Source organism: Arachis hypogaea, chromosome 9, assembly GCF_003086295.3.
Source record: "Arachis hypogaea cultivar Tifrunner chromosome 9, arahy.Tifrunner.gnm2.J5K5, whole genome shotgun sequence".
NCBI classification, from domain to species: domain Eukaryota; kingdom Viridiplantae; phylum Streptophyta; class Magnoliopsida; order Fabales; family Fabaceae; genus Arachis; species Arachis hypogaea.
The window spans coordinates 1,627,585-1,641,790 of NC_092044.1; positions in this window are offsets into that span (position 1 = coordinate 1,627,585).

Below are 14,206 nucleotides of genomic sequence, written 5' to 3' on the forward strand. Positions count from 1 at the left end.
GCAAGGAAATGAAATGACGAAAGAAGTAGGGTATCTCTCATCAGTATTATGAACTGTTGTGAAGAATCATCACTCAAAAACACAGCAAATTTCAACATATATGAGTCAAACTATACAAAATTAATTACTTGGGTCCAGGGAAAACCGTACCATGGGGACACTTTATTCTAAATACTAACTCCCACGGATATGCCATTTCCAAGGTTAGCTATTTATCACAAATTAATTCAAATTTTAGAATTACTTCAAAACTTGCACCTTCATGCATCATTTTCTGTTACTTCGAAAATAATAGAGGTGTATAATTATAGCGGCTAAATTATATATTTAAATAAAATAATATTTAAAATTATCCAACAAATACAATAAATAAGAATTGATTATATTTGGGTGCTGTATTAATTTTATATAAATAGCTACAACTTATAAAGAGGTTTAACCATTTTTATGTAAACCTTTCTAACTCATCGTGAATTACGTTAAAGCATGAAAAACTTATAAATCACTACGTACGTTAGCACGATTTATGAAGAAGAAAAAGTGAAGAATAAAATTTTGCAACTCACATCGGTTTCTGTAGGAATTTTTTTATTTTCAATCCAAATTATATCTAAAAGAAAAAAATAGTTTATAAAAAATAATAACATTACTTTTATTTTGATAATGTCACTCATTTTTTATTATTTTTTACAAAATATAATGAAAAATCATATAAAATATAACATTATCAAAATAAAAATTTTATTGTTAATTTTCTTGATATGTAATTTTAAATAAATAGTAGATATATGACGAGCATGCTAAATTTTGATAGGAGCAAGGCTATTCTAATTTTTGAATATGATTAATTTACCTAATTAAACATAGAGTTATCGCAATTCTAATTTACAGATAACACAATTTTATTTTGCTCATAGAAAATAGAGACGCTTGTGAATTATAAGAGATTTTTGCATTATTTTGACTTGATGTCTGGTCATTAACTTTGATAAGTCAAGTTTGATCTCGGTCAACTGTGAGAAGAAATAGATGACGAATATATGTGATTTGCTGGGATGTTTATTTGTCAGGTATCTAGGAATTTTTCTAGGTGCGAATCTTCGGTTAGTGAAGACCTAAAATCCAATCATTGACAAGGTGAAAGATAAGCTGAACTTATGAAAAGCTAAATCCCTCAATAAAGTTGGCAAGTTAGTTCTCATAAAATCGGTTCTTAATAACCTGCCGATTTACTAGTTAAACTTATATAATTATAAGATGCCAAAGGCGGTTGTAGAAAAAATAATTGGGTTACAAAAAAGGTTTATAGAGTAAAGAAGATGGGAATAACGGTATTCCACTTATGAAATGGGAGGTGGTTCAAGCTCCGAAAAAGCTAGGTGGTTTGGGGGTGGGGGATGCATTAATAAAAAATGGGTCGCTTTTGTTCAAGTGGTGGTGGCGCTTCTCAAAGGAGGACTGCCTGTTGTGGAAAAAGGTTGTATGTTCTTGTAATAATTTGAACCCAACTGTAATGTTGTCAAAACAACCTTTATCGTCAAGATGTGCCCCGTAAAAAGATATTTGCCAGCTTAATATTAAGGAGCAACAGGTAAGAGATATGATAATTAGTGGTTTGTCTATATGAAGGTGAAAAATGGCAGACGTATTCGTTTTTTGGAGGATGATTAGTTACAAAGTAGCTCTTTGAAAGATAATTTTTCGAGACTCTTCTCTTTTTCAAATCAACAAGGATCTGTAATAGGAGACTGTGGATTCTGGGATGGGTTAGAGTGGGTTTGAAACTTTCAGTGGAGGAGAGAATTATTCCAATGGAAGTTAGAGTTGCTCAATCAACTTCATGACCAATTATGGATTGTAAGATTATCGGTTGATAGAGAAGATACAGTTGTATGAAAATTTGACAAAACATGTGTTTTTTTCACTAATTCATTATTTGTGCAGGTGTTGCAGAAAGAGTCTCTCTCGGAGGGCATCACAAGTTACAGCTTCACTAGCACCATATGGAGAGGCTTGGTTCCTCCAATAGTTAAACTATTTGCATGGTTTGTCTTAGTAGGCAGGGTCAACACGAAAGAGAGACTGAATAGGCTCGGGATTATTAATCATAATAATAATATTTGTGTTTGTGTGAAAAGAATATATATAGAATTTGTGCATCATTTGTTTTTTGACTGAGTTTACGTGAAATGTGTGGTACGCTTAGTTTACGTGTGCTGATAAAGCTTTGGCTATTTCGGAAAATGTTAAAGATTTTTTTGAGAGTTGGATTGGAGTACCTGGATGTAAGTTTGAGCAAAAGAAGTGGCTGATAGAGTTCTTTGCGATTACTTAAAACATTTGGTTAAAATGGAATAGCAGAGTGTTCCAGAATTTAGAGAAAAATATTAAAGAAATCAAGAATAAATCGTTTTTGAGTTACAGAAATTGGTATGGTGTTTATCTGTTTAATTGTTGATAATAATATCAGATATTATAACGGATTATATCCTATTTTACTGTGTTTGTTGTGTTTTTATTGTGTTTTTTGCTCCTACATGCTTTATTTTAATGTGTTAAATTCTTTTTATTTTGAAAAGAATATATATATAAAATTCTTTAATTTTAAACTTTAAATATTAATTTACAAATTTTAAATTTTAATAATACAAAAATAAAATATTAATTTAAAATATTAGCTAATATCAAAACAACTAACATCAACCATGGCAGAAGAGATTGTTGTGTTGGACACATGGGCAAGCATGTTTGGTATGAGGGTGAGGATTGCATTGTTGCATTTAAAATTACAATTAGTATGTCTACTATTTATCTACTATATTCATTCAAAATTTATTACGTGGGACATCTAGCTACTTTCATAACAAATTTTTTTTTAGGTGTAGAGGCATCGAGTTGATTTGAATTTAAAGTAAAATAAAAATCAAAATAATTACATTTTAATTGGTTTGAATTAGTTTTGATTCTAAAATTTGTTGTAAGTGAACCTAAATCATCCTAAACTGATTAAATTCGAGTTAAATTAGTCCGAGTAATTGGTACCCAATTAAAAATGAAATTCATAAAAAAATTTAAAAAATCCTCTGAATACTATAACTATATAATAATAATAATAATAATAATAATAATAATAATAATAATAATAATAATAATAATAATAATAATAAAATGTTTAATTACTCTGTTACTATTTATAGTTTTGCAAAATTTTTAATTAAGTCTTTATACTTTTTTTTTAATTGAGTTCTTGTATTAAATTATTTTTATAATTGAATCCCTACACTTTTTTTTTTTAAATTTGAGTTTCTGCATTATTTTCTTTTTAGTTTGGTCCCTATACAATTAAGTCAATTACTACTAAGAGGGACTTAATTAAAAAAAAATTAGTGCAAAGACCCAATTAAAAAAAAATATAGGAACCTAATTGAATATTTTGTAAAACTATAAGTAGGATCAATAAATTAATTATACCTAAAAAAAATACGACATACATCATTAATTTAAATTTAAATAGCTATTATAATTTAAAAGACTTTTAGATTAGGAGATAAAGATGTATATATATTATTAGATTTTATTTATTTTTAATTAATATTAAATTAATTGGGATTGATTCAGATTCCGCCATCTCAAAATCAATATCCAAATTAATTAAGACCGAATTTAATCGGGTATAATTTAATTATACTCGATTATTTATCAAATCTATAATCAATATAATCAAATTAGATGAGAGATAATTGTACCATAAACCTCTCTGATTCTTTCTTTATTCAAAATTCTTCTCTTTATATTAGTATTTTTATTGAACATCATATCAAATTATCAAGGTGATTCTCCATACTCTTTCTGGAATCAGATTCAACCACGATGATTCTTCTCCGTATTTAAACGCTTAAAACGCTTCGATATTAAATTGAATGAAGTAAATATATAGTAATATTATTAGTTATTACGTATTGCAGAAGAAAAAAAAAATTACATTAATCGTGATTATACCAAATTCTCTTGTTGGTAATATAGCCAGAAAGGGACGGTGGAGATTAAATTTCTTATCCACTCGTGCATGGCCTTAATATGCGTATAGCCATTAATGCAAAAGATTCTATCACATTTGACCAGACAAAAGAATTAACCAAGTTGAACCAACGCTTTCTTAATTCAGGTCACAAATTTTGCAAATCATGTGATTATTCTTTAATTTCGATGTTAACCACTTACTCCCTCCTTCTTTCTAAAATATATTTTTTTAAGATTATTACAAATTTAATATATTTAAATAATCTCATATCTAAATATGTCAGTTTTTTTAATAAACCTATAAATACATAAAGAAAATTTATTTTATAAAATGACGATATATGTATTCAAGTTGTGTAAAATGATACAATATAAAAGAATATTTATAAGTGATAAGAGAATCAAAATAATAAAGACATAATATTCGATAATAAATATTCAGATATGCTAAATAATTTTAATGAAAATTAATTAATCTTAATATATTTTAACAATATATATTATATGTCTACGTATATATACATAATTATATTAATGTGTAATTAGTCAAATTAAAGTGATAAGTATTTTCATTAATATATATATATATATATATATATATATATATATATATATATATATAATTCAAGTTTTTAAAATGAAAAAGGTTTTCAGCACTAAATTTAAACCATTTTAAAAAAATTTACAAATTAAAGGAAAAATAAATTCGAACTCTTTTATTATAATAAGTAATAATTGAAATTCTAGAATTACGTGACATTCAAAAGAGTGCCCTTGAGTTATTGCCACGTAGAAATTAATACTATATGTTGAATCATATATGGAATATTTGGGAACTTTACATAATAGTAGAAAACTACTTTATAAGACTGGAAAATTCATTTTTTGGTGAAAGTTTATATAAAATAATTACATAGTAGGTAAGAATGGATTTTCAAACTCATTTAAGACATCACACGTGTCTATTTTAATATATATATAGTACATTGTTTCTATTTTGAGTAATAAAATAAGTAGACTTTTGATTTTGTAGTAGATTTAGGGATTTCTAAGAAAAAATATACTACTTAATAAGTATTTGAAAAATTATAACATCAAATTTATACATCTTTGTATTTTTATAATTTTATTTAATTATGTTACATATAGATAAAAATCAGTAACTCTTATAATATATATATTAAAAATAAATTAAATAATATATATATTTATTTTTTAAAATTTTAAATACATATATTTATACATAAATATATAATAATTAATTTAGTAATTAATTTTTTGTGTACACATAATATTTTTAAAATTTATTACAAATTTTTTCAACAATTATTTGATACTTTATTTTACTTATAAATCTATAAATTCATTGCAAAATTTTTTTAAACCTACTTGTCTTGTTATTCTTCTAGTGGTTTTTTGTTATACCAAAACGTTAGAACATGCCTAACATGCTTGTGAACGTTAGAATTAGTATTGGACCCATAATCTAATTAAAAAATTATACTATAAATAAAAATATAATGTAATAATATAATACAATGATGCATAATGTAATTAGAAATTGATAAAATGATAGAAAAAAGGAACGACTGGCATAACAACTCAACTAGCAAAATGAAAGCAACAAATTTTCCTTGAATAACAACAAATATATAGACAAGAAAGGCACCAAGGAGCTGACATGGAAGTTGTAAGCTCTGACCCTCTCTCCCTCTAAAATTATTCTTGTTAATTCTTATCCTTGGCTATTCTAAGCAATTTTTCCTTCTTCTCTAGGAAACTCTCCCTTCCTCTATTTTACTTCCCCTTCTTTAATCTGTTGTGAATTGGTTTATTTCAATGGTTGTTGAACTTTTATATTACACCTCATACTTTCTTTATTCAATTTAATTGCTGAATTGTCTGCATTGATATATCAATTGGTGTTTTATTGTGATTTCCATGGCCGACAATATTCGGCTGCAAATTGTAACACCCTAACTACAAAAGCTCACGCTTCCGGCTGCGCAACTCTGATAGCTCGGACATTACGACGACACTTATATTATTTAATACTAAAATATGAGCCTGTTTAAAACTTTAAACCGCAATACTGCTCCAAAATTTACTTTCGTTCGATAACGTACATCCATAGATACCATACAACTTACAAAAGCTCATCGAGAGTACATCCATATATATATACATACATATATATAAATAATACTACAAACATTACCCAATACAATTCCTATCCCTCTTATAGAATATATCAAGGTAAAGACGAGGGTACAAAAATAATAATCTAAAGCAATACAGAGCATCTCAACAACAATTAAATAAACTCTTCATGACTTCTGCGTCCATATCCTGAAAGGGAAAAAATATAGGGGGTGAGAACATCATCCTCGAAAGGGTTCTCAGTAGGGGGTTTTTGGGAATTACTGTAATAGGATACGTGAAGATAAATCGTACCAGTGATTAATAACCGTCTTATGCCTCTTTTCAAAAACAACGGTTTACAATAAAAGTAAAGTCGGAAATCTTTTCTAAAAGATGAACCGTTCAGTTCTCAAAAACATCAAAAGCCTTTCAAAAGGTTTATCTATACTGAACCAAAATAGTCTTTCATATTTTTCCAAACCAGAAACACAAAACCGAAACCAACCATCGGTCCATCTCAATCCAACCACGGCCCTAGGCCCAAGCAATCCAACCATCAATCAAATAACCATAATCCAACAGAGTCCCAGTTGCAAACACAGATAGGAGTTCAAGCACAAAAACATACAAAGAAACAATACAGTTAATCAAAGCAAAGTACAAATGCACAAACAAACATAGATGCATATGATCATCAGTCTCTCTGTTGGGCAATTATTAAAAAAAAAAAAAAAAAAAAAAAAAAAACAAAAAAAGTAAAGCGGAAATCTTTTCTAAAAGATGAACCGTCAGTCTCAAAAACATCAAAAGCCTTTCAAAAGGTTATCTATACTGAACCAAAATAGTCTTTCATATTTTTCCAAACCAGAAACACAAAACCGAATCCAATCAGGCAAACAAACAACAAAAAAAAAAAAGTTAACACAAAGGCAAACCATTACAAATGCACACCCAAACAATGTCACATAGATGCATATGATGCATGCCTGTTCTAGTGGCTGATGATATCATCTGTCGGTTACCAAGCCAACCCGACGTGTTCGGTAGCTAACCCGGACACAGTCTCTCTGTTGGGCATTATTATCATTAGAGGGTATCTGCGCCCTGTCGCCATTAGAGGGTTTCTGCGCCCTGTCGCCATTAGAGGGTATCTGCGCCATGTCGCCATTAGAGGGTATCGGTGCTCTGTCACCATTACAACCAGAGAGAAAACACAAGCATACTCGCATACAACATTCATCTCAGCCATCCAGCTTAAATTCACAATTCATTCAGTTGCATACGCAATGCATTTGTACTCAACCATGGATCACCATCCATCTCAGCCATCCGGCTCACGGTTCAATCTAAAACCAGCCAATTTATCAATAAATACAGCCCTTCGGCTTAAATTCATAATTCATAATCAGCCATATGACTCACAACTCATTCGGCAATCAGCCATAGTTCAATAGCATACACAGCCATTCCGGCTCATAACAAAATAGCACTCCTACCATTCGACATCACAAAATTCATAAAACCGGCATTTAAGCCATAAATCACTTTTCTCAAGCCATTTCACTTTGAAATCAAATTTCAACTTTTTTTAGCCTTGGCTTTAAAGATCTCATTTCTCAATTCATCTCAAGCTCATAAGCCAAATTTACTCAAGGTGAGTTCCTTTTTTAAAACAAAGCCACTCTCGGCATTCTCTTTCCAAAACTTCTAAAACCATGGCAAGTTAAGGATTTATTTCAAAGTATCCAAAATCACCCACCCAACAGTGGAATTTCATAACAAAAGTTTCTCGGCAGAGTCCCAAGTCTTTAGGGAAGGTCAACTTACATCAATTCCTTAAAATTCATTGAAACTCTTAAAATCATAGATTCTCAATTCAAATAAATAAAACTGAATTTATTATGAAACCGAACCATACAAAATCACAAGTTCCAACCTGGTCCAAAAATCAACTCATTTGAAACAGAACCAGTTCATTTGAATCAAACCGCTTTCAGATTTCTTTTTGGACCCTATTTTTCTAACTCTTCCAAAATGCCTCAAACTTGATTACTCAATCAAAAGTATAGGTTCCTTTAAAAATCACTAAAAGCTCCTTTTTATATTGAAATCAATATTAGAGCATCATTCTTTCCTTCAGTGATTCAAACGGTAAAAATAGTTCATTTCTAAATGAGCCAAACTCAACGCATAAAGTTCATTAAATAAATTAAACTTGAAAACATAAATATCCTCTTAATAAATCAAATAATACAATTTCTCAAATCCAACCCTTTTTAAATAACCTTTCAAACAAGACTAAGATTTTATAGAAATTTCGGCAGCACCTACCCTAAAACTTGGACTTTTGCCACCCGGTTCGGGTCCCAACTAAACCGTTCCTCATTCCTTTTCAACAACACAAAACCAGAAATCAATTCAAAGCATGCTAAATCCAACAATTGCCTCAGTGGCATATCTCAAGGATACTATTTCAAAATTAACTCAATATCAATCGATTTAACTCATTTCCAAGGCTTTAAAGAAATGGCTCAATAACAAATCATTTGTCCAAAACCGAATCAATTAAAGTAAACCAGGCTGAATTCAAAAGTGCATTCGACTTTTCAAATCATTAAAACAATTAACTCAAATCAAATCAATCCTCAGCGGATTAAACTCAGATTTCAAATCTTTAAAGAATCAACTTCAAAACATTACATTTCACAAAGCCGCACAACAATTCAGCCAAACCAACATCCATAATCATTCGAGTCAATCAAAAAATACATAAGGCATATACAATCACCAAATACACAATATCTCACATCAATATCCATATGTAATAATTCCAATACATAAAACATAGTTTTTGGAAAGTGCCCCTACCTCAAAACGCAAATTCCATAACCCAAACGCCTCACAAGTTCTTTCCGCCTCGACCCGAAATCAACAGTCAAAATCCCGGCAACCAAAACCTCGGTTCCAAGCCACTTTCGCAACAGTCTCAACAACTCTAATCGCAGCATACAACAATTGAAACTCAATCGTACAGCAATTAATGCCACAAACCTCAGTGTGAGATAACAGAATAGTAACAAAAGGGCTTTCAAATCAAAACGCTTACCGAACCGAAGAAAGAGCTGCTGAACCGAAATAGCGGTGGTCTCTGAACCGGTTCGGCGGCAGCCCGACAGCCACCTCAAGTGGTAGCGGCAATCGGACCCCGACAATGGTGCCTGGAACCCACATACAGAGACGATAAAGCCTACAGAATCTTAAACGAAAGAAAACTAAATCCAAAACCCTTACCGACAGAGTTTTCTGGCAACGGCAGCGGGGTTTTTCGACGGCAGAGGCAACTTCGCCCCCCTTTCACCCACAATCAGCCACGTCGGAGATGAGAGCTGGTAGCGACGGCGGCGGTTCTGACAGAGGCGGCGCCGGCGACGTGAACGGCAGCTGGTTGCGGCAGTTGGACCCCCATCTCGGCCGCAGCTCTCTCTATCTCTCCTGCTCGGTGTGACTGGACGGTCTTCCTCCCAACGGCATGGCGGCGGTAAGCACTAGCAGGGACGAGTCCTCCGGCTCGTGCAGCGGCGCCGTTGGAGGACACAGACGCAGCGACGGTCTTCCCTGAACGACAGTGGCGGCTTCTTCGGTGGCGCCAGGGAGCAACGGCAACGGCGCGGTGGTGGCGCGACAGACGCTCCCTCCTCCTCTGCCCCTCGCACGACGCTTCCTTCTACTCTGAACGGCGCCGATGGCGCCCTCCTTCTCTGGCGACAAGGACAAGCAACAAGCTCTCGCGCCCCTCTCACTCGCGAGTCACCCCTCTTCTTCGGCGCTGGTGGCAACAGCGGGATGGGTCTGACGGTAGGACGCGGCGGCACGGCGCCGAGGCGTGGTGGCGACGCCCTTCCTCCCTCCGGATCTCCCTTCCCTGCTTCACCCTTTCTTTTTCTGCGTCTGTTCTTCTATTCATGGAAAAAAGAAAACTGTGTTTGACTTGTGCCGCTGAGCAAGGAAGAGAAGGATAGGGTGTGACGGCTGAGAGTGAGGAAGAAGGGTAAGAGTGTTGTGTTGTGTAAATTAGGGTTAAGGGCATTTTAGTAATTTCACATAAAAATAGGTATAATGTAATAATTAGAAATAAATTCTAATTCAACAATAATAGTGTATAAAAATACTATTTGCTCATCAATTTCACACTTTATTTTCAATAAAATGTCCAAATCCAAAATTTAGAAATAATATAATTAATTTCTCTATTTTCCAAAATAGCAATATCAATATATTAAAATATTGATTATTTAGTCCATATCATATAAAATCCTTATTATTTCATAACTATCAACTTTATAATTTAAATATAGAAAATAACCCAATAATTATAAAATTGGATAATAATCATAACTCGTCTCAAATCCAATAAATCAAAAATTGCCTTAATTATCTCTAATAAAATAATTTCTAAAATTAAGGCTATAAGTAACTATATGATTTGAGACTTACTCATAAAAAGACTTTTCAAAGGTTTTGGGTCTTACACAAATAATGCAAGCCGCTATCAACAAACTCTCTGAACGCTCCGAGGCCCATGACGAACAACTTGCTACCATCAAGCAATCCATGGCTTCGCTCCAGGCCCATGCCGCTCAACGCGCTGAGGGGTTGGTGTCGGCAAATCCGCTGCAGTCAATCTTCGCGCCCCCACGACATGTGAAGCTTGAGTTTCCCCGTTTTGCCGGCGATGATATCCTCCAATGGATCTATCGAGCAGACTATTTCTTCAAGATCCACGACATCCCAGAAGGCCAGAAGGTTGATCTCACTGCCGTGAGCCTGGAAGGCAAGGCTCTATCCTGATTTCAATTGCTCGAAAGAACAAGCCCGATCCAAGATTGGTTCACCTTATCTGTCGTGATGCAAATCCAGTTCAGTCCTTCACAGTTCGACAACCCCCCGAGGATTTGCTGAAGTTGAAACAATCCTCCACCTTCACCGCATACTTTGACACCTTCACCGATCTTGCCACAAGGGCATACAGTATAGATGATGCCCTTCTTCTTGACTGCTTTGTCAGCGGGTTACACCCGGATCTAAAATGTGAAGTCAAATTGCGTTCGCAGAATTCATTGCTATCGGCGGTCGCATTGGCCAAGTTATTCGACGAGAAGTTCTTCCTAGCCTCATCCCGATCTTAAATCCCAGCCATGCCTTTCCTCGCCCACCCCCAGAAACCCCCCTTTACTTCGGCGAGCAAACCCCATGCGGACACCCCAATCCCACGCACGCCTTCAGCACCCCCGCTCCTCCCAACCCCGCCCAAATCGAATCCCCTCCGTAAGCTCTCTCCCGCTGAGATTCAATTTCTCCGTGACAAGGGTTTGTGCTTTACTTGCGATGAAAAATTCTCCCCTTCCCACAAATGCTCTTCCAAACACTACTTCATCATCCAGTTAGTAGAGGAACTTCCACCGGACCAATACTCACCAGAGGAGCCCCTTAGCCCACCCATTTTCACCCCTGACCAGGATTCCACCAATGAGGAACCTCACCACTTATCCTTTAATGCTCTGTCAAGAGTACCCTTTAGGAAGTCGATTCGATTCACTGGCTCTATTGCAGGGAAACAACTTCGGATTCTCATGGATGGCGGCAGTTCTGACAACTTCATCCACCCCGAACTCTCAACTATGCTTGCTCTCTCCATCTTAGTAGCCCCAAAATTTGCAGTGGAGGTCGGCAACGGTGCCTTACTACACTGTAAAGGCGAAGTTTGCAATGTTTCAGTCACCATCCATGAAGCCATGCTAACTAGGCTAGGATGCCCGGAAGTTTCCTTTAGGTTCAAGCAGCGTGATTTTGTTCATAATTTAGTCTGCTTGCCGATGATCGGTCTTGATCTTATCTTGGGATTGGACTGGTTATCTAAGAACCATGTCCTGCTTGATTATTCTACAAAGTCGGTGTACTTTATGCCGGAAGATACAGAAGGGCCGGTCGTGGTGAATAATTATTACTTGAATTCGATGATGGTGAACTGTTCTGGAACCGAATGTCAGGGTATCATGTTGTTAACCGCGGGCGTTTCGGGTGATGATCAAAGGTTGGAACAGATTCCGGTTGTGTGTGAGTTTCCGGAAGTGTTTCCCGATGATATTGATGAGTTTCCACCTAACCGAGATGTTGAGTTTTCTATTGAGTTGGTGCCCGGGGCGGGACCAATCTCAAGCGCTCCTTATAGGATGTCACCGTTAGAGATGAACGAGCTAAAGTCTCAGTTAGAGGATTTGTTGGGAAAGAATTTTATACGATCAAGTGTCTCTCCGTGGGGTGCTCCAGTGTTACTGGTGAAGAAAAAGGATGGGAGTATGCGGCTCTGCGTGGATTACAGGTAGCTAAACAAGGTCACAATAAAGAATAAGTACCCATTGCCTAGAATTGATAATCTCATGGATCAGTTGCAAGGAGCTGGGGTTTTCTCCAAGATCAATTTGCGATCCGGTTATCACCAGATAAGGGTGAGGGGTGCGGATATCCCTAAAACCGCTTTCAGGACTCGTTATGGTCATTACGAGTACACTGTAATATCTTTTGGATTGACGAACGCTCCTGCGGTATTCATGGATTACATGAATAGAGTTTTCCATCCGTTTCTGGATAAATTCGTTGTTGTCTTCATTGACGACATACTGATTTATTCCAAGACTGAAGAAGAGCATGCGGAACACTTGATGACCGTATTACAGATTCTAAAAGAGAAGAAACTCTATGCAAAATTGTCTAAGTGTGAGTTTTGGAAGAGTGAGGTGAAGTTTTTGGGTCACGTGGTGAGTAAGAAGGGAATAGCCGTAGATCCAACTAAGGTGGAGGCTGTGATGGATTGGAAGCAACCAACCACCGTAACAGAGATAAGGAGTTTTCTGGGTTTAGCTGGCTATTACCGAAGGTTTATCAAAGGCTTTTCACAGATAGCTTTGCCAATGACAAAGTTAACCCGCAAAGACATTCCGTTTGTTTGGACTCCTGAGTGCGAGGAGAGCTTTCAGACATTGAAGAAAAAGTTGATCACTGCACCTGTGTTAGTGTTACCCAAGCCGAATGAGCCATTTAAGGTGTATTGTGATGCCTCATTGAAGGGTCTAGGGTGTGTGCTAATGCAGCATCATAATGTGGTGGCGTATGCCTCACGACAATTGAGACCGCATGAAGTGAATTATCCTACACACGATTTGGAACTCGCTGCGGTTGTGTTTGCCTTGAAGGTGTGGAGGCATTACCTCTATGGGGTTAAGTTCCAAGTTTTCTCTGATCATAAGAGCTTGAAGTACCTCTTTTATCAGAAAGAGCTTAATATGAGGCAGAGAAGGTGGATGGAATTGTTGAAGGACTACGACTTTGAGTTGCATTACCATCCGGGAAAGGCGAACGTAGTGGCGGATGCGTTAAGTCAAAAGTCATTATATGTGGCTTGGATGATGCTTTAAGAGGAGACGTTGCTCAAGGGATTCGAGAGTCTAAAAATTGGTGCTCAAGAAGTATCCGGAACTTTGTGTTTGAGCCGATTAGAAATCTCAAGTGACTTTAAGTCCGAACTCCTAAAGGCTCATCAGAATGATGAAGCTTTATGGAAGGTGTTACCGGCCATTGAGCAAGGAAAACAGTGGAGAGTGTCGGAAGAAAAAGATGGGTTATGGAGATTCAAGGGTAGGATCATTGTGCCAGATGTTGGCACTTTGAGGCAAGATATTTTAAAGGAGGCATACAAAAGTGGATTCTTCATTCACCCGGGAAGTACTAAGATGTACCATGATTTAAAGGCGATGTTTTGGTGGCCAGGTATGAAGAATGATGTGGCGGAATATGTATCAAAGTGCTTAACTTGTCAAAAGGTAAAGATTGAACATCAAAGACCTTCCGGGATGTTGCAACCTTTAGAGATTCCGCAATGGAAGTGGGAAAGTATTGCAATGGACTTTGTGTCTGGATTGCCAAGGACTAGGGCTGGTTTTGATGCTACCTGGGTGATTGTGGACCGACTGACGAAGTCAGCTCACTT